We start from the raw sequence: 20,607 nt of genomic DNA, 5'->3' as shown, positions 1-20,607 counted from the left end.
TACAAGGGAAGGGTCTATCCTCCTTTGTATCGATTTAAGGATAGGGATGGCCTGGGCAACAGGTCTCCTTTCTCCCACTAATTCTTTGGCAAAGTCCCTCTCTTCCTGTGCTCCCTGGGTGTCAATGTGGAAGGTTGGTTGTCGACCGGGGAGTCGGTAATCGGGGGATCTTTGTCTACTGGGGAATCTACCCTGTAGGTTTCTGGGTCGTCCTCTTCCTCCTCTTGGTCCTCATCATCCCCATAGTAGCCCGTCCCAGATTGTTCTCCCAACATGCCCAAATCAGGATCCTCAATAAAGTGTGGATCCTCATTATTGAGAGTAGGGCTGTATACAGAAAGGGTCCGAAGACCGTGTTGGTGCTTCAACCCGGGCCTTCTTACTTGGGGGTATCGGGTCCCTAGAACCTGAGGGTGCAGCCCCGTCAGGGGTGTATGAGAGGAAGTGTTCAGGATTCTTGGCATAGAAGTCTGCCAAAGACGACATCCTAGACATAACTCTGTGTCGTCACTAGACCATTCCTTTGAGCTGGGAATGACTCTTTCCTGGGAGAGTTTCCCGGTCTTGTCCTGACTAGACCTCTGTGTTAGTGCAGGGGTCTTTAAAATGACAGAAGACTGAGACTTGTCTGTCTGTTTTTGCCTGTCTGACTGCTTCTGAGGTGTGGAAGAAGGTAGAGAATGCTTCTTTTGTTGTTTCCCCCCCCCCTCCCTGTGGGTGGAAGAGTGTTTTCCCTGTTTATTCGCCCCTACGGAGCCTTTCGACGTCTGGCGTCACGGTTCGGGGGTAGTGTCCCTATCTCTAAAGTGTGGAGGTTGGGACTCAGGAATTGCCGTTAAGCGGTCTGCTGACGCCGACTCCTGGAGTGCGGCCTGGGGATAGAGGTCGGCTTCGTCTTCCGACGATCGAACCTCCGTTACCTTAGGGAGCGAGGCACTCTTGGCAACAGGGGATGGCTGCCTGGAGTCATGCGGCGATCTAGATCGAGAACGCCCAGAGGACACCGATTCGGTGGACCGTTCTCTGTGTGCCTCTTCCGAGAACTCGACGTGCGCGTTGAGTCTCGGTGGGACTTATGTTTGGTGGAAGTGGTGTGGGTAGCGCTTGTGTCGCTGGGTGTTTTCCCCATAGCCACCCTGCCGGACGACCTTCCGAGGTCGGGGACTTGCGCTTGGCTATCTCTTGACGCCACGTTGCCCTTGCCATCCGAAAGCACGGCATCGCTGCCATCGCTGAAGGCGCCCTCCGCTGCCATGGCCTCTTGACGCCTGGTGTGGTGGGCCCAACGCTTGATCGAACTGTCCTTTAGTGTTTTTAGTTTAAACCTCCTACACGCTCTGCAGTTCGCCTCGGGGTGGTCCCTCGGCAAGCAGAGTTTGCACGTGGCGTGTCTGTCAACCCAAGGGTACTTGCCGTTGCACTTGGGGCAAAATTGGAAAGGGGTACCCTCCATACGCACCTTGTGGCAGCAGGCTAATGATTGTAGGAATATATAGAAGATGTACCTATATATTAGAGTGTAGAGTATGTACCACTCCCTACTTGCAGGGCCAAGGCCAGAGGCCTTCCAAGGCCCGGCCGAGGCCAGAGGCCTTCTGAGGCCCAAGTCTGTCGTGCAGCTGTCGACGGTTGATTCCTTCTCTGGGCCGACGTCGGGTGGAGAAATGGGGAAATATTAAGATATTTTTTCTAAATTGTGGCTAAGGCCAGGAACTCTGCGGGATGATTCCGACCAGTATGGCGGAAAAAAACAATCTGAGGGTCCTAGACGCGTGAGGGATCATGGGTACAGTGGACGTCACACTAGGGATAGTATTACTGGCACGCCCTGTGTCAACGCCCATTTTCGAGTTTCGAAGAACAAACTGTAATACTCTGCAGCTTCCACTAGATGTCGGCCTATGCGCAGCATGTGATCTAAGCAGATTCCTCAAGCCTCAGAAATATATATATAATGGCGCAATTAACTATTAGTTGATAGATTTGTAATGTCAGATCCCAGGCATTTTAAAAGCTTAGTGCTGTAGAGGAGTCAAACTCCCCCTCCTCCTCAGAAGGAATGTGGCTTATGGGATCTAAATAGACCACAGGCTTAGTGTGCAGTGTTCTTCACTATGGCCAGCACCAAATGACTCACCAGTTGTCTGCTGTCCGCCAAGGGTCCATGCGGATTAAAAATAGCACTTGCATGTTTTGTGCATCAAAGTGCATTTAGAGATAAAAAAATTAGTCTAAATTGTGGAGAAAACTACAGGACCCAGATAACGTGAGCAGGATAAGTGAAATATGGATATAATGAATGAAAAATGTTTGCAAATAGATTGCAATGCTGAGTTTTCTTTGTGCTAGGCCTCAAGGTTTGTAAAAATCTGCAGAGCTTCAGTGTGTTTTGCATGGTTAGCAAAATGGAAGAAATAGCTAGCAAAATGCATACAAGCATGCCCTGACAAAACTGCTGACAACAAAAAAGGCGGCTTTGGAGCATCCCTATTATGGAAAAAGTACAGATTTGGCTGAAGTCACGATACAGCTCCAGTGACATCACTATGGCAAGCCAGGACCTATATAAACCTCTGCTTGAAACCACTTTGGCAGGAAGGAACAGGAAGAGGGACAGGAGAAGACCGTTCAGGCAGCAGATTCCTTTGCTATCATTCTGTCATTTGTAAGATTAAACTTGTTATCCTTACAAGATCGCCTTTTGGCCGTTTTTCCCTAGAAGGATGTATTGATTCTGGTGTGAGCGTAATTGGGGACACCCTTACAAGTGGTAACTATCCCGACGTGATCTCAGCTTTCCCCGTACCTTGCCGAGGCTCCAGGCCACTTCTCCAGAAATGAGCCACGCCCACCTACAGCGACCGGTCCCCAAAATAAACAAAATACGTGTTTCCTGAGCGGTTTTAGAAGGAGCCATTTTAATGGAAATCCTCTACGCTATCTGAAGCAGGGCGTGGCTCCAGAGACGACAGGTCGGTTTGGACCCCGTAACGGAGAAACACTGGTGAACACATCCATATAAGTAGACTCTTGTAAGAGATAACAAGAAGGGGACGTGTGTATGACAGTATGTGAGGTGTGGATGGGACCTTTGGTGATGTGGTAAGGTATAGATTGGATAGGAGTTGGCTTATATTCTGAAATTGTCGCATATTTCTGTTTTTCTACTTTTTATCATGGAAAAAGGGGTCCTCCGCGTGTAAAGACTGGGAAGAAAGGGAGCCTCGGCATATAAGGACTGGGAGGCAAGGGATACTCAGCCATAATAGGTTGAGAAGGTACTGCGACGCAGAATTCTTTTATGACGATAAAAGCAATGGGATCCTCGGCATGTAAAAAAAAAAGCTGAGATGGTGGTACTCCGAGGATATAAGGAAAAAATAAGTAGTGGCTCGATATAAGGAATGGGCCTGGATTTTAGTCAATTATTTTAGGATAATTTCTCTTGCTGTCTTTTATGGTTAAAAAAAAAAAGATGGAAGGTGGATGACTCACTGTGTGTGAGAAAAAGTGGGGGGAGAAGGAGGTGACGGAAAAAGTGGGTTGCTCTGTATTTCTGTGTAACAAGTAGCAGCGTGCGCAGCATAGCAGTAAGTTCTAAGTGACAAATAAAGGACATGCACAATATTGGTATGGGGGAAGAAACAACAATAAGACACATGCATAGGGCCCTACCACTTTACTGTGACAGGATAGAAAAATATCATAGACAGTGGGTGTTGGAAACAAAGGAATGGGGGATATCCTGCTACTGGCCAGAGCAGGGCTCCCGTAACAAAAACATGCTAGAAAAAAAGGCCATCTTTTTAGCAGCAAAATATAAGGGAAAGAAGTTACAAAGATCTCTGGCGCTTATTTGAGCATATGGAATATTAGGAAGTTAAGAGATCCAATGTAAGGGGATATACCCTGTAACGCCTAAACCTGCAGTAGCGTATACAAATCCACTCTATGCCTCCAGTGGTCTAGAAATTGTCGACAACAGTATCGTCGGGATCAGCAACTGGAGTGAGGGGGATTAAAAACTTCTGCACCTCCATATAACCCATCCAAAAGCACTGACGTGCCTGTAGCATCAGTGTACCCAGGGGTTTCACAAGCAGATATGAACGAGTTAAGCGCATTGCAGGAAAGGTTGGTCAGGGTAAAAGAACCTGGAAAAGTACCACCAGAAATAAGGGTACCAGTGCAGAAAATGGGCGATTGGAAGTCATGATGTTTTGGTTGGATTCCAACCTGGGGCAATAAGAAATGCTTGTGTCGCAAAAGATGATAGGGAGAGGCTATGAATGGTTCTGGGACAAGAAGTCAAACCAGCGCGGGGAAAATGAATGGGACGATCAAGGTGGAAGAAATAATGAAGCGGCAGGGCAAGAAGGAGATTGAGGAGAGGAGGCGGCGAGAAACCCAACCCACAAGAGGCAGGGGGAAGGGATAGACCGAGAAATCGACCAGATTTAATGGTGGTAGTACAAGATCAGAAAAATACTAAAGGGGTTGAAAACAAAATAGACCTACAGATGCCTCTTCTACATAAAGGAGTGGGGATAGCGCAGTATGTGCCATGGCCTCAAATGGACAAAAATAATTTGATTAAAGCTCTCCCCCCACATTGCAGCCGGATCCAGTAAATGGATCTATTAATTTAAGAAACAAACAGCAGGGGTAGCCTTAGCACTAGGAGACCCTGAGAGTTTACTGGTCGCAATATGGGACATATGGGTAATGGTGGGTACCCTGGGATAATTCTTGCAAATAACGAACAGGATGGAACAGCCTTTAAAGAATTAAGGGCAAGGGTATGGGATGCCCTATGAAATATTTACCCAGATACCCCTGACTTATATTCTTTGACGCAGTGCACAATGGATGATGATAAGAAACCAGTTAGGTTTATTCTTAAGTTATGGGAAACGTGGAGAGTTGAGACAGGAGGGCAAAGGGACCATTCGGTACCATTTCTCTACTTTATTGTAAAGGGGATTACCAAAAGGGGCCCAGAAGCCACTAGATAAAATTGTGGGAGTTGAAGCCAATGGGTGGGCGGAGCTACAAGGTATAATAGTCCACCATTGTAAGAGAATCAAAAAGCGGGACAGGGAGACCAGCCAGAAGCGGCAAACGGACGAGGCAGAACTAGTGGGAAAAAACAAAATAAGGTTGTCGTCCAAGCATTGGTGACTCCGGCTCAAGGGGAGAGGACAGGAGATACTCGACAGATTGTGAATGCCACAATTGCAGCACTATGGGCCAAAGGAGGACGGGGACAATGGGGTGCAGGGGACAGTATTCCAGCTCACAGTGGCAGTATGGGGTGAGCACCAAGGGGAAGAGAGGGATTTTGAAAAGCAGGGGCAGGAGGCTTTGTGGGGATAGGGCCCCAGGGAGGAGGATTTGGAACATCACACTGCTGGTATTGTTGGAGGTGTGGGTATTTTGCAAAGGGAATGCAGGAACAGGCCCGGGATGGGACACCTGCAATTTGGGCGGCGTGGTCAAAATTGGTGCCCTTATGGGGGTGACGGGCAAGGGCCACGTGGGCAACAACCGCAGTAGGGTGAGGGAACACAATTTAACAGGAACGCAGGGGGAACGGCACCCAATTCCAAGCAGTTACGATGGCGGGGGTGGCCCTATTTTGTTCCCTGGGACAAATGTATATTCTGATTAGGACAGCCCACAGAGAGCACTCGTGTGTCCAATCCTATTGACAACCGCACACCCTGAAGAGGAGGCGGAAATAGGAAATGAGCCAATTATATTTAAGGTAGAATCAGGTGCAACTAAATCATGTATTATGGAGGGGAACTTTTCATTATCAGGTAAAACTCTTGACACACAGGGATTCCGAGGCTATTTCTACAGTTATATACACTGAGGAGCTGGATATAAAAGTATAAGGAAAGGAAGTGCGAGCCACTTGTTATATTGAGAGTTCCCCTGTTAACTTGTTGGGTAGGGATCTGCTCAGTAAACTAAATGTAACTATATCATTCACAGATCAAGGGGTAGTGTGTTCCACTCGGGGACGTGTGTAGCTCGAGCAATAGTAGTAATCAATGTAATGACAAGGGAGTCAGTAGTCCGTGGAGTTCTGTGATCCCGGACATATTTGTCTATGGCATCAAGGTACTAGTAAAAGCAGTGCCTCAAATTGCAACAGAATATTGGCGAGGGCCCACAGATTTTATTTACCGACCTATGGTACCACCCGAGGTGGTGGCATTGACAATATTGTCATCAGATTTGCAAGGACTAGTAGTGTTAGACAAAGAGTAGTCCTGATTGGAATAGATAAGGACAAGTGCGAGTGGCACATGGTACTATGTGTAGATCTGACAGTACAACTGAAGGAAATTACTTATGAGTTATTTGAGGACAGTAAACAAAATGGGAAGAACATTCGGAAATCTGCATCCCCTGTGATGTCATGATACAGTATAGGACGGTACCGTGCCCCCTGATGGCAGTGGTGACCCGGCCTTTTTTTAAAGAGAACATGCGATTATGTGCCAGCACAATTATGCACTGTTAATCCGCATGATGTTGGGTTACTGAGAGATGTGACCGAAGTACAGATTATGTCGAAGTCAGGAGCAGTACTCCCGATGGTGCGTTGTCAAGGGAAGCAGACGAAGGAATAAAAGGCACTATTCATGCTAAATTAGAGCAAGGGATCCTCGTGCCATCCATGGCATGTGTAATACAGCCATATTCTGCATCAAGAAAGCAATAGGGGGTAATTGGAGGATGATCTACGTCCTCTTAATGACGTATTGCAGAAGGAGTTTCGGTAGTTCCTAATCCTGCAACGATCCTATGTAGTATTCCCAAAACAGTGACATACTTCCCAGTTGTGGATCGTTTACCATTGGTTAACGGTGCTACGAGCACACGAGATTGCCTCAAGGGTACTGTGAACGTCTTTCCAATAGAGTGCTGCATGCCGACTTGGGAAATATTCAGGTACCTAGCACAATCATCCAGTACGTGGATGTTCTGCTGGTATGTAGTGAAAATGAACAGCAGTGCAGGAGGGATTCTATTGCATAATATTGCAATTGCTGGCTCGCAAAGGGTACAAAAATGGGGTAATGGGTGCACACCAGTTCTCAAAGCAAAAGGGACTTTGTAGTTTAGGGTCCAGTGATGTTGGTTTCAGGAGATTGTAGGTGCAGGGGAGGGACTAGGGCCATGGCACAAGGCCCCACTATACACAAGAAAGAAGTAAAAATATTCAAAGTTGGAATCCCCCCGTCCCCTGCACACTTACCTATTTCCGCCTTTATGGCGGTTATTGGTTAGATGTGAACGGTGATAAACAAGTTTTCGTTAATCCACAGCTTCAATGTACGCGTTAATAAGAAAAACATACAAACAAGTTTTCTAAAACAAAGCCATTTAATCATGAAAAGTATATAAGCAAAGCACATCCACTAGTCCAATATCAACGGCAGACACACTTCGAGGTGATTCCTCTTCCTCAAAAGCCCAATAGGCGTGTGGAGAAATATCACACACAAAGATAAGACATATACGGTAATTTGAACGTTTACATTCAAAGAGAGCCTATCAAGCAAACAAATGCTATTCAGTCAATGCAATATCAACGTGTTAAGATGTTCTTGGCGTAACAGACTACATGTACAGAGACATACTAGGATGTTCAGTTAGAAACTACATAGGTACATGACGGAAACCAGTGGTCCAATTGGATACAGACAACAGATCAACAATAATGCCTCGGTATATGTGTATGATGTGTATGAACATTTGCATAACGGTTGTGAAAGAATATAAAGGTCATGGATGTGAATGGCACCATTCCAATAAGGGTATCTAAGAGGGGTAAAGAAGCTGTACTATTACCAATGGAGATGTCAAAGGAACCGAATCGCGTATTGTCAAGGAGATATACACTGGTAAATATATAAATGAACGAAACCGAACCCATGAAGAAAGTATCAGGGCGCGGGGGTCGAGACAGTGTAGTGTATTGTAGTAGTAAGAGATGCACTCACTGATGGGTGCAATGTTTCCATCTGTATGCGCGCATGGAATTCCATATGTCGTGCAGATTATCAAAAATCTTGCAGCAAATATTCAGACTGTTCGAAAAAACAAATTTCTGGGTCACTATTAAAGATAACCAAATCTATATAAGCATGCTGGCAGCAAGTTAATGCGGTGATTATATCAACTAATAGCGGGAGATAGGAATTAATGACACTCATCCTCAAATGCTCATTACAGCAGATGCTATCTTAATGAACAGCTGGGTACAGTATGGCAGAGGCTTCAACAGGTTGCTGTGAGAGCGGCAAACAAACCAATGCATATCTTCTACAGGTTAGAATTTGGACACATGATCAGTTTGTAGGGAAACTAATTCTATTAAATGCACAGCTTCTAAACAAAGTAGCACACCGTTCAAGATGGGATATGTACCTTGGGATCTGAAGGAACGCATAATCCAGTGCTTCTGTTAGTAACGCAGCGTTGGTAACCAAGGGAACGGATGTCCGTGCAGTAAAAATATAACGCGGTAAACATATCAGTGCGTGTCTTCCGAGGACTGAAAGTAAAACAAGCGGTCAGTAATGTCGTGCCTAGTTTGATCAGATATTGAAGTGCTATATCGAGTTACCTAAAGCACTGGAAAAGTGTGTACCTTGTGGAGCGATCATTCCTCTAATGCAGAGAGTCACGCAGCATCGGTACAAGACAGATAAAAAGAAGATACAATACTGCCAACAGGAGGTACTATTTTTGAGGCAGCTTACCTCTGCAAATGGGAACAAAATACTTTCAGTAATGGCGGGGGCAGTATGTGCCATCCCTAGGCCCAGTACTGTCAAGGAAATACAGCAGTTTTTGGGCTTATGTAATTATTATAGGGCATGGATCCAAGACTACGCAGCCTACATAAAGCCGTTGTTATAAAGTCTCAGAGAAGGACAGAAGACAAAAAAAACTAAATTGGAATGGACTGAAGAAAAGAATAGACAATTTGAGGACTTGAAAGAAGCCATTTGCACGGCCCATGTTTTAGCAACTCCGGATTATATACAGGAGATTTTTCCCAGTCTGATGGACAGCTCATGACTTCAGTATTGACTCAAAGGAGCACAATGGGCCATTGGCTTATTATAGTGGGACTCTTAGTCGTGGTGGGACAGTTTGCGTGCGAACAAGCACTCGCAGCGGGTGCATTTGCGATAGAGAGAAGTTCCATGATTGTCATGGGGTGCTCTGTTACCTTGTTTGTAGTCCAATCGACCTTGGAGACCTAGAGATCCTCTGCATATGAGATTATAATATCCAAACCCCATATTCATATAGTAAGGTGTAGGATGGTGAATCCCGCTACATTTTTGACAGAGGCATCTGATGATGACCTGAAAATGCATGCCTGTGCTACATACGAGGGTGAAAAGGAGGGTAAATCTAAAGCTAGAGACAGTACATTGATGGAAGGAGATATATATTATAAGTTGATGGGTCATCAATTGAGCAGGAAACGGGATAGAGGCACACAGGGGTGGCAGTGTTGCGCAGTAAAAGGGGGGGCATAAAGTTCTGATCATGTAATGATTACCTATGCACTATTCAGCTTGGGCAGCTGAACTTGTCACTCTCACCGAGGCATAGAGAGAATCTCGAGGGCGGTGTGTCACCATCTGCTGAGGCTCTGCATGTCAGGACAACCGTGCCTGCGGGTCTGTCTCTGTGGAAAAGGAGAGGGTTTCATAGGGCAGACGGCTCTAAAGTGCAGCATGCAAGCTTATTGGAAGAACTGATTGAAGCCTTATCATGGCCCTTCGCAGTGGCAGTTGTCGAATGCGCTGCCCACACTAATGCCATGGATGGAATCTCTAAGGGCAACGCGGCTGCGTACCAGGTGGCCAACATGGCAGCCTCTCTCCCAGATACAATGTTAACAGAATAGTGACCACCCCTGTAGCAAGCGAGACCACAGTTCCGTACACAGCAATGCGCATATCACATATCATAGAGTTGCAAAGGAAAGCGCCTGAGGAGGAAAAGGAGCTATGGTTGCGGAGGGGATGCAAACCATCTCCCACTGATTTATTGTGGAGGCAGGAGAGTTCTGGGAAGGTGGTGATGCCCCAAGAATTACTCTGTGGCATTTGAGCAACTACATTTCCCCTCCCACGGCTCCAAACATATTGTGGCAGATATCCAGGAGGACTGGTTTGTGCCAAACCTCCAGGAGAGCATTTAGAAAGTAATACATTGTGTGACATGCCAGCCCCGGGATGACATTACGGACATTAAGAGGTACTTTGCCTCACCCTACGACCCGTTCTGTGAATTGCATATAGATTATGCAGATACGGGGGAAAGGTGCAGTGGATATACCATATTGTGGTGATTTGCCCCTTTTCAAGGTGGGTGGAAGCAGGACCATGTGCAAACCCAGATGTAAAGTGTGCAGCCTGGTTCTTGGTCAGAGAGGTGTTTCCATGATGGGGCGTGTGCAAAGTATTGAGATCGGATAATGGCACACATTTCTTTAATGCGCTATTTCAGCATGTTGCAGCGCTATTGGGCATAAAACATCGAATGTGCTCAATTTACCACCCTCAGGCCAATGCCGTTTATGGAGAGGATCAATGGGCTTTTGAAAATTAAACTGTCATTGTGTTCCACGTTGAAGAAAAACCGGATGCACCGTTTGCCCTTGGCCCTCTTCAGTTGACGCACACAGCATAGTAAGGACCAACATTTGACACCACACACAGTAGTCGCAGGCACATGCAAACCCCCATATCCCCTGTGAGCAAAGCATTGGATGCACATCAAGCAGCGACAGAACTAGGAGAAGAATTTAGGGAATATTTTACGGCACTAACGCGTGCTATCAAATATATCTCCCAACAGATTGCGCCACCCAGGAGTGAAGGACAGGGGGGAGCTGATCTGTGTGAAAAATGTCAGTTGATGGAACAGTCCCAGGTTTCAAGGTCCAAATGAGATGGTGGTCTGTACGCCTCTCGCCGTCCGCTTGAAGGAGCTACGATATTGGGTGCATCTCTCGGATGTCCGCAGAGCATCTGAGACAAGTGCATTACAAAGGTCAGTTGTCGGATCAAGGACATAACTTATGAAGAAGACGTTTAGTAACAAATACATGTTAGGGTGGTGTGCAGTGGTACATCTTTTCTTTTTTCATTTTTTATTGTCCTTTTTATTTTTTATCCTTTGGTCTAGAACTCGTCGGCCCTTGGGGGGGGTCTCTTTCTCTTTTTCTGCTCTTGTGCTCTTTCTTTCTCTCTAACTTTTTTCTCCTTTACAGGGATAAGCAAGGATGCCTGACCAACGTGTTCAAACCTCCCTATTCTGTAGGGATAGTGATAAACTGAATGTAATTCTTTCGAGGAATTCTGCATTCTACTTTCTTGGTAGACCGATGACTACATTGTTTTGTGTGACACTTGTGGTTGTCGGAGTGTATCAAGGTAGGTCTGTTATATGGGGTGGCCATATAAAGGGGGGGTGGACAGTTGCATATAAAGGAAAATAATGTGAATGGATTTATGAACAATGGTATGAATATATCTATGCTATGATAAATAAGAATCAAACAATGTCCCACTTTTTGCCAGCCACCCACACACATTTTCTTAGACAAATAAGACGGGGAAATACGAATGACGTATGATTTATGTACGGGGTTGGGCTTTGACATCATTACTAAAATTCAGTATTTAGAGTCGTCTAATAGTTGTCACTCAGATATGCGTACTGTGGGAAGGAATGTGATGAATGAAAGCTGTTGGGTGTGTGCACACGTTCCGCATGCGTCAGGGGCTCCTAACGTTTTAGTTCAAAGACCAGTCCCAATTATAGAGGCACAATGCCTGGTACATATTGCACTAAGTAGGATAAAGGACACATTCCAAGCAAACGGCGTACAGTTGAGGAACATTGATCTAGACCCAACACTATGTAATGGCAGTACGAAATACAGCAAGTGTCTACAAGCACCATATTTTTCCTTGGGAGGTCACTCGCATGTCAGCAAGTGGCAGGGCACCACTGATCGGATACAGCAAAGAAATAATAGCCCGAGTAGGTCCCAATACATCACAAGACTGTCATGGATTGCAACAATGGAGAAGCCAGTGCGGATGCATAAAGACATGGACTATGAACTTTGTTTTAGCAATGAAGGAACAGTTCCTTTTGGTGCAAACACCCAGTGCAAGCACACTCTTGTGATCCCTGATGATGAAAGGTACAGCAGCAGTGATGGATTACTACTGGGTTTGTGGCTGACAAGCCTACCTGCACCTCCCATCATCCTGGAGAGGCAAGTGTTCACTGGCCACCCTGCACTCGGCACTACTAGTAATCCCGGAAGAACACCTGAAGGGAACAGAACTGCCTGTCAAGGTGCCAACAACCACTCAAGCACCTAAAAAAGCAGAGCGAGACTTTCAGATCACACAAGAATTTCGTATGCTGTCAGAAAAATAACAGCTGAAAAGAAAGAAGAGATCTAACTATATCTCAAAAGACTCTTCCACACTGCTCAGAGGTATACCTGAGAAGTATCGACTTTTTAGCTCAGCAGAGATTTTCTTTTAATCTTTTTTGGCTCCTGGGGTACACGCAGCTGCTAACACCAAGTGGGTTCACATCGTCCAATAGGAGCTAGTCCAGCTCGCCAATGATGTAGAGAATGGGTTAAACGCCATCAAAGTAGATATCCGTTAGATTGTCATGATGCCTACCCCCAGGCATCCGGACCAAGTCCATCAGCCCCGGGAGCAGGCATCTAGACATTTAGTAAAACCTCAGCAGCCCTGTCTAGGGGCTATCTGGGTTCAGTCCTGGCGCCTTAGGCGCCAGGCTCATGGTAGGAATCAGTCCTGGCACCTAAGGCGCCAGGCTCATAGTCATTACTTACCTCAGGCAGACCATGCTGCAAATGACTCCAATCCAACATGAAGCCTGAAAGGGACTATTTTTCTACAGGGACTATTTTTTTATTCGGTTGTGGTTCTAGGGACTTCTTACCTGGGACTACTTTTGAGGCTATTTAAACCACACCCGACCAGCAACACACGCTTCGCGTTATTCTGCATCCAGCAGCATAACACTCACCGTGCCTGCAGCCTGCATCCAGTCTTCTGCCATGCCCGCCTCGAATCCGGAGCTCCTAAAACAAAGAAGGAAGAAAGGGACAAGGTTAGAAAACAAACTTATTTCTATTCCACACCTGATTCTGGATCCATCTTGTCTCCGGACCGGTAAAGAACATCATTTCTGCACGCGCCGCACCTCCAGCTGCAGCGCCGCGCCATACTCGCCAGTCTTCACAGCATCCTTAGGGTCGGCGCTGCCTCCATCATTTCTTCGCCGAACTTCGGCACCTAGGAGACAAAAGAAAACCACAAGGTGAGCCGAGGGAACCAACAAATATAATTCTTACCACCATAGACTTACCTGATTTACCACCGGAGGCACCCTTTTGTGACTCCATATTTTCACGTGCCGCATCTGTAAAGAGAGACAAAACAACACGTTTTCCTCGTGCAACATTTACCGGACAGCGCCGGGAAATAGACTCTTACCTGAGCGCCACCAGCTGCCACAAGAGCATCTTTTCACGAGCCAGCTGCAAGACAAGAAAGGAAGGGGGTAACAAGAGTGAACATCGGACATATTGAACTCTATGAACTTAATACTTACTGGTCCTCACCAGGAACCTCAGAGTCAATACTCTCCGGAACTCTCCCGAGCCTTCAAACCAGTGAAGTAACTGGAATCGACGCACCCCTGCAAATCCACGCAGGATGGAGAGCTCATCTTTCAAGAATATAATTTGAGGTTGCTGTAAGGGCATTTCGGAGGTGATTAGTTGGGGAGGACTGTGGGGATGTCATCACTTGAATCCACAAGTGGCTAAATCCATCCCTCCACTTGTAGGAGAATATTTCTACGGGTTAAGCAGACAAGATTAGGAGGGCAGATCCAGTCAGTCATCACTGCACTACGCATCACGTGGGTGGAGACTGCAGCTGTCCGGGTCCGACCGACGCCCCTGTGGGAGCCAGGTGAGCGTAACAAGATCCACTATATGCTGGATCTGTTAACAGCCATAGAAGGAGGGTATAAAAAGTTGGGAAGCAGCTGCTGCACTTGTTACCTCGGAGGATGCTGAGAATTGGTTACTATCCTACATCATTGAGGCGGTGCACAATCTAGGTGTTGAAATGAAGAAAGAAGGTGAGTTCAGAACACGGATTGGCTATCGCTTGCCTTTTGATTGGGTCCCGTCATGGCTGGGGGCAGCATTAAAAATACTGGTGCCTGATATGATATGATTGTTGATTTATATAGCGCCTATCCACAATGTGTTTCAAAGCGCTTCAAGGCAAGGGAGGGAACAAGGGAAAATACAACCACATTCTTACAGGCCATGAACAGTAAGGATGTGAAACTATCGTACTCGGCCTGACGACATTTCAGATAGTGCAAGAGCTAAGACATAGATAAGGAAGGGAGGGGGAGAGTGGGAAGGAAAAGGAAACAGACAGGCGACTACCGTACTAGGCCTGACGACATTTCTGGTAGAGCCGGAGAAAAACAAAAGGTGAGGGAGAAGGGTGCAGAAAGGGAGGGGAGGAACAAAACAAGCGACTATCATACTAGGCCTGACGACATTTCAGATAGTGCTGGAGGGATGGTGGGGAGGAAAAAAACAGTAATGGGAGGGTGGAGGAAACAGACGAGGTTGCTATCATATTAGGTCCAGGGACAACTCTGACAGAGTAAGTGCATAGAGGAAAGTAAGAGGGGCACATCGGTGTGACAATCTGGCCCCAGGGTGCCCAAACCTTACTGCCCAACCCACTGGGGGGCCTGTCCCACAATATTTGGGGGCCCTCTCCCTCCCACCCCAAATGGCAGGTTAGGGGGGTTCACCTCACACAGCCGTTTGTAGGAGGCCCAGGGAGGCCTGCATGAGGTGCCCCTGCCACTCATTTGGGGTGAGGGGAGAGAGGGCCCCCATAAATTGTGGGAGAGGCCCCCCAGTGGGTGGGGCTGTAAGGTTTTGGCACCCCGGGGCCAGATTGGCAAACCAATGTGCCCCTCTGCGCCAAGGGGAGTTGGGGCACCCCAAAGGGACAGGAAATTTTCTAATGGGATGGGGCATAGACCCGCCCCCCACCCGCAATGAAGTGAGTGCCATGTCATGCAGCCCTCCCTGGGACCAGATATCTGCTCCTAGGAAGGGACGCCTGAGCCCAGGGAGGATTGCCCCCCCCCCCTTATCTGCCCCTGGGGAGGGCTACATTTTGCTGGTGTGACCGTAGGTAACACATGTTTTTTGTTTTGTTTACAGATTTTTCTACGCGAGCAGCTGCACCGTTGTGAGTACTGTTTTTTTATTATTCTATGGTTAGGGCCCACTGTCAGTGGGGTGGGTGAGACTGGGGCTGGATTGTTGGTGGTGTGGGTGGAAATGGGCCGTCTGGGCAGATATGTTGGTGGGCTGGGACACAATTGCGGGGGCAGGCCACAAATTGCCCCCCATGCCAGCAGAACATTGGTGTTTCCCTGGGAGCGGATCCCTCTTATGTGGGTTGTCCATCTGCAAGCCCAGGCTCCACCTCTGGCTGTACTACGTTACAGATGTCACCTCCGGGGAGTAATGGGGATCCTGCTGGGGCTCCCTGGAGCTGCTGCTGTGCTTAGGGGACGGTACACCCACATGGTACATGGATGTCCAAGGCCAGGGACATCACCTCCAACCGTCCTAGAGTTGCGGCTGGGCTGCATTACAGCTTTTCCCTTCGGGGAGGTGCTGTAACGCAGGGCAGTCAGGGCTCCAGCAAAGTCGGTGGTAATATCCCTGGCCTTGGGCACCCTTCTCCCATGTGGGTCTTTGCCGGGGGTTCTGGGTAATACATTCTGGGCCGATTTTGTGTAAGTCTGACCTCTGTGGATTCCCACGGGTGGCCTCTTTTGGGAAATGCATGGGGTTCCCTGTTTTCCTTGCTTGCTTCGACACCCTATGCCCAAATCTGTAGGTTACCCACATGAACAAAATGGGCTGTGCCGAAAGGCTTGGAGTTACCAGCGGGTTACCCTTTTCCTTATGCGCCCCCGGTAGGTGCACCCACACATGTGAGGTACCGTTTTCATCGGGACATATGTGGGGACGCGGGAAGGTAGGCCATGTGTTGTTGGCGGTGTGTTTCGGTGGGTGGCCAGAGCAAAATTTCTGAGAATTGTCTTCATTTCCAGCCAATTTCAGAGACATTTCCCTGTGTCCACTCACCGAAACACGTCGCCAACAACAGATGTCATACCTTCTCACGTTCCCACAGGTGTCCCAATGAAAACGGTACCTCACATGTGTGGGTGCGCCTACCGGGGTCGCAAAAGGAAAAGGGTAACACGCTGGTAGCCACAGCACATTTTGTTCATGTGGGCAACCTACAGATTTGGGCCTAGTGTGTCGAAGCCAGCAAGGAAAACGGGGAACCCCATGCATTTCTGAAGAGACACCCGTGGGAATCCACAGAGGTCTGACTTGCGCAAATCGGCCCAGAATCTACTACCCAGAACCCCTGGCAAAGTCCAAATTTGGGGGTAAAAAACAAATTTCCAGACATTTCACTCTGCTCGCCCAACGAAACACGACGCCAACAACAGATGTCATACCTTCCCGCATTAACACAGGCGTCCCAACGTAAAATGGTACCTCACACGTGTGGGTTCACCAATCTAGCCGCAAAGGGAAAAGGCTAACCCACTGGTAACCACAAAGGGGTTTGCGGAGATAACCTACAGATTTGGGCATAGGGTGTCCAAGCCACCAAGGAAAACTGGGAACCCCATGCATTTCTGAAAAGAGGGCACCAGTGGGAATCCAGAGGTCCAACTTCCGCAAAGCGGACCCAAATGTTTTACCCAGAACCCCTGACAAAGTGAAAAATGTGTTTGTTTTTATTGGGCACATTTCAGACTTTGCCGGGGCTTCTGGGTAATAAATTCTGGTCCGATTTGCGCAAGTCAGCCCTCTGCGGATTCCCACGTGTGTCCTCTTTTCCGAAATGCATAGGGTTTCCAGTTTTCCTTGGTGGCTTGGAAACCCTAGGCCCAAACGTGTATGGTGTGGGCTTCAGCGGAATTCCACATTTTCTGCTGTCCAAAACGACTTGGGGTTAGCAGCATTTTAGCCTTTCCCCGTGGCGCCAAGGCAGGTGCACCCACACATGTGAGGTACCGTTTTCATCGGGACACCTCTGGGAACGCGGGACGGTAGACCATGTGTTGTTAGCGGCGTGTTCCGATGGGTGAGCCGAGGGAAATGTGCGGGAAATGCATTTTTTTTTCCCACATTTCGGACTTTGCAGGGGTGTCTGGGTAATAAATTCTTGCCCCATTTGCGCAAATCATACCTCTGTGGATTCCCACGGGTGTCCTCTTCTCGGAAATGCATGGAGTTCCCCGTTTTCCTTGGTGGCATGAACACCCGAGGCCCATATCTGTATGGTGTGCCGGTCTAGAGAAAGTGTGAAATTCAGGTGTCAAAACAGACTTGGGGTTACCTGTGTTTTAGGCTTTCACCTTGGCACCCAGGTTGGTGCACCCACACATGTGAAGTACCGTTTTCATCGGGACACCAGTGGAAACGCAGGAAGGTATAACATTTGTTGTGTTTGTGTGGGTTTTCATAACGTTTTGTCCCATTTGCTGGTGCCCTTTGTCACACAACCCTTTCATTTCCCAAATGTGCCCTACATTTAGTCGCTGCTTTAGGCACCATACACTTTTGTAACCTGCACAAGTCACCTACACTTGCCTGTGCTCTTTGAAAATTAGTATGCTTCTTGTTCCTCACCACATTGGTTTTCCTGATTTAGACATGCTAAGTGCTTCTGTTCAGGCCGTAAACATAAAACTCCTGTGTACCATGGCTCAGTGTTTGGCTTGTGGTATTGCTTGTTTTGTAAAACACTACAAAAAATGTGTGCTTTCCTAACTGCAAGAGTTAGGGGAATGTAGCAGAGCATTGCTTTTTTCAAAATTCATAGAAGCCATTGCTGTACCAAGCCAACCATGTCCACCACATACCTTTTGGTCATGTTCCTGCTTTTCCCCAAATCTATGGCATTTTCCCCTACGTAGTTGTTGCCCGACCTACGCATATCACCCCTTCCTAAACCTGGAATTTTGTCATTGTTCCAGAAATATATGCCTTTCTGTCCCCCAATTAGGCTTTCCTACCCTTTTCTTCCATTCCGTCCATGCATATCCAATTGGCAAAATAGCCTACCTCTCACAAAACAGTTGAGAACCACATCAAAATTAATGTTTTTCGTTTCCACTCAACCTGTTCTTGAAAGACAGGGAATTGGGGAATTCAGCACAGCAAACCATTTGTTCCTAGCTCTTACCAGGAAAAAACCACAGGCTTCTTTGTACATCATTTTTTTGGCATTTTCGCCCTTTTTGCTTATTTTCTCTCACCCCCTTACAGCTACCTAGGATTCCTGGGTGGCGTTGCGACCGCCTACATGTGGGGAAAAAAAGGAGTTAAATTTGGCCGAGATGTCTCATGTAACAAAAAAGTCACAAGCCATTGAATGGCCACATACCGAAAATTACCAATAAAAGGCCTTGGCACTGGGGGAAAATACCCATGGCACTTGGTTAAGGCACTGTAATGGACTAGGGGGGAGGAGGGGCACCGGGAAGGCTCTCATGCAAGCATAATCACACACACATAGGCGAGCACTGAAGAAGGTAGTTATTGTCTATGTATAAGGTGCAATTAACTATTAGCTGATACATTTGTAATGTCGGATCCCAGGCATTTTGAAAGCTTAGTTAGTGCTGTAAAGGAGTCAATCTCCCCGCCCCTCCCCAGATGGAATGTGGCCTGTGGGATCTAAATATACCACAGGCTTAGTGTGCAGTGTTCTTCACTATGGCGAGTACGAACTGACTCACCAGGTGTCCATTGTCCATCATGGTTCCATGCAGGTTAAAAATAGGACTCGCATGTTTTGTGCAGCAAAGTGAATTTAGAGGGTCTAAATTGTGGAGGAAACTACATGACCCAGATAACGTGAACAGGATAAATGAAATATGGATAGAACCAATGGAAAAATGTTTATAGAGGGATACCAATGTTTACATTTCTTTGGGCTAGGCCTCGAGGTTTATAAAAAGTTGCAGTGTGTTTTTGCATAGCTAGCAAAATGTAGAACAGCATGCCCTGACAAAACTGCTAACAATGAAGACGGAAGGCTTTGGAGCATCCCTATTATGGAAAAAGGACAGATTTGGCTGAAGTCGTGCTCCAGTGACATCACCATGTCAGGCCAGGACCTATATAAACCACTTTGGCAGGAAGGAAGGGGAAGAGAGACAGGAGAAGACCGTTCAGGCAGCAGAGTCCTTTGCTACGATCCTAATTTGTAAGATTAAACGTGTTATCCTTACAAGATCTCCTTTTTGCCCTATTTCCCTAGAGCGGTGTATTGATTCTGGTGTGAATGTTATTGGGGACAGGTCCTGTCGCCAGAATGGCCCAATTTGCACTGTGTGGTGAATTTAGTAACGGCAATGCTGTCTGGGTCAGGACGACCCAGGTGTCTAGAAGGACCTGGTGTGAATAGTTCACATATAGTTGCGGAATAAATGAAAATGTATAATTTATTCCACAACTATATGTCCTAACCCAGACAACATTCCCTGTAACTCACAGAGGCATCCACATGCAGGTGGGGTGTGAAGCTGTGGGAAATGGACCGGGCATCAACACGAGGAAAGCAGGGCAGGTAAAATAATGACCCCTTATTTACACCACTGTGACAGGCAGCACAAACCGCAAATGAGAAATCATAAAATTGCTGAGGCATCGTCGATAAGGATGTTGGAGAGAACTAGTAAAAATCAGATGACATGTGGAAATCGTGTCAAAGCAAAGAGTCTGAAATGTATAAGACATTACAACATTAAAGCTGCTAATCCATGATGGCAAGATCATACAATCACATTTGTAGCGGGAGGGAACAAAACTGTTGTGTGCATGGTACGGTGCTGCTATGGGCATGTGTTGGCCGCTTTATGTGAGTGGCTGGGCACAAGCTAGGGGTGCGAGCCCGGGCTCTCCGGGAACTTGATGTTTGCTGGGTTCCAAGCTGACAGGGCATGCCAAGGCTTGTTTGTGCAGCGTTGAGCTGGCCAAGTCCAAGTGGAGTAGGCGGTGAATCCTGAAGTGGGTGCGACCCCTGCGCTAGCGTGTAATGCTAAGAGCATGTAATTGCTGATAGCAGTGGATGGTACCACGTGAAAAATTCTGAGCTCTAGTGAAAGGATGCATGCAGTGCATCTGTGTTGCGCTCATGTTTGAGACATGCATGTATGCTAGCGTGAAGGATGGTACGCACAGCATATCCCACACCCTTCCTCCTATTGAGAGGATGTGGCGAAGACTCCCCAGTAGGCATAACTATGCAACTAGCTGTTCGTTTTTTGTTACAGCAGAGTTGCAGGGTTAGCCCAACCCAAGAGTGAGCAGATAGCACTAACAATCAAACTGCAGCAGCTGCC

General features: G+C 47.2%; 1 protein-coding gene and 1 long non-coding RNA gene across 5 annotated transcripts in view; one reads left to right on the top strand and one right to left on the bottom strand.

Moving 5' to 3' along the window:
• The window catches only part of LOC138468339 (uncharacterized), a 218,169-nt gene that overhangs the window by 34,971 nt on the left and 162,591 nt on the right, over positions 1-20,607 (top strand). The window lies entirely within an intron of this gene.
• SLC29A1 (solute carrier family 29 member 1 (Augustine blood group)) overlaps positions 1-20,607 on the bottom strand; it is a 589,752-nt gene that overhangs the window by 456,497 nt on the left and 112,648 nt on the right. The window lies entirely within an intron of this gene.

This window comes from Ambystoma mexicanum, chromosome 4q (assembly GCF_040938575.1).
Source record: "Ambystoma mexicanum isolate Mex_15411 chromosome 4q, UKY_AmexF1_1, whole genome shotgun sequence".
Classification (NCBI taxonomy): Eukaryota; Metazoa; Chordata; class Amphibia; order Caudata; family Ambystomatidae; genus Ambystoma; species Ambystoma mexicanum.
The sequence above is the reverse complement of the archived record's forward strand: the minus strand, read 5'-3'. Positions and strand labels throughout refer to the sequence as shown.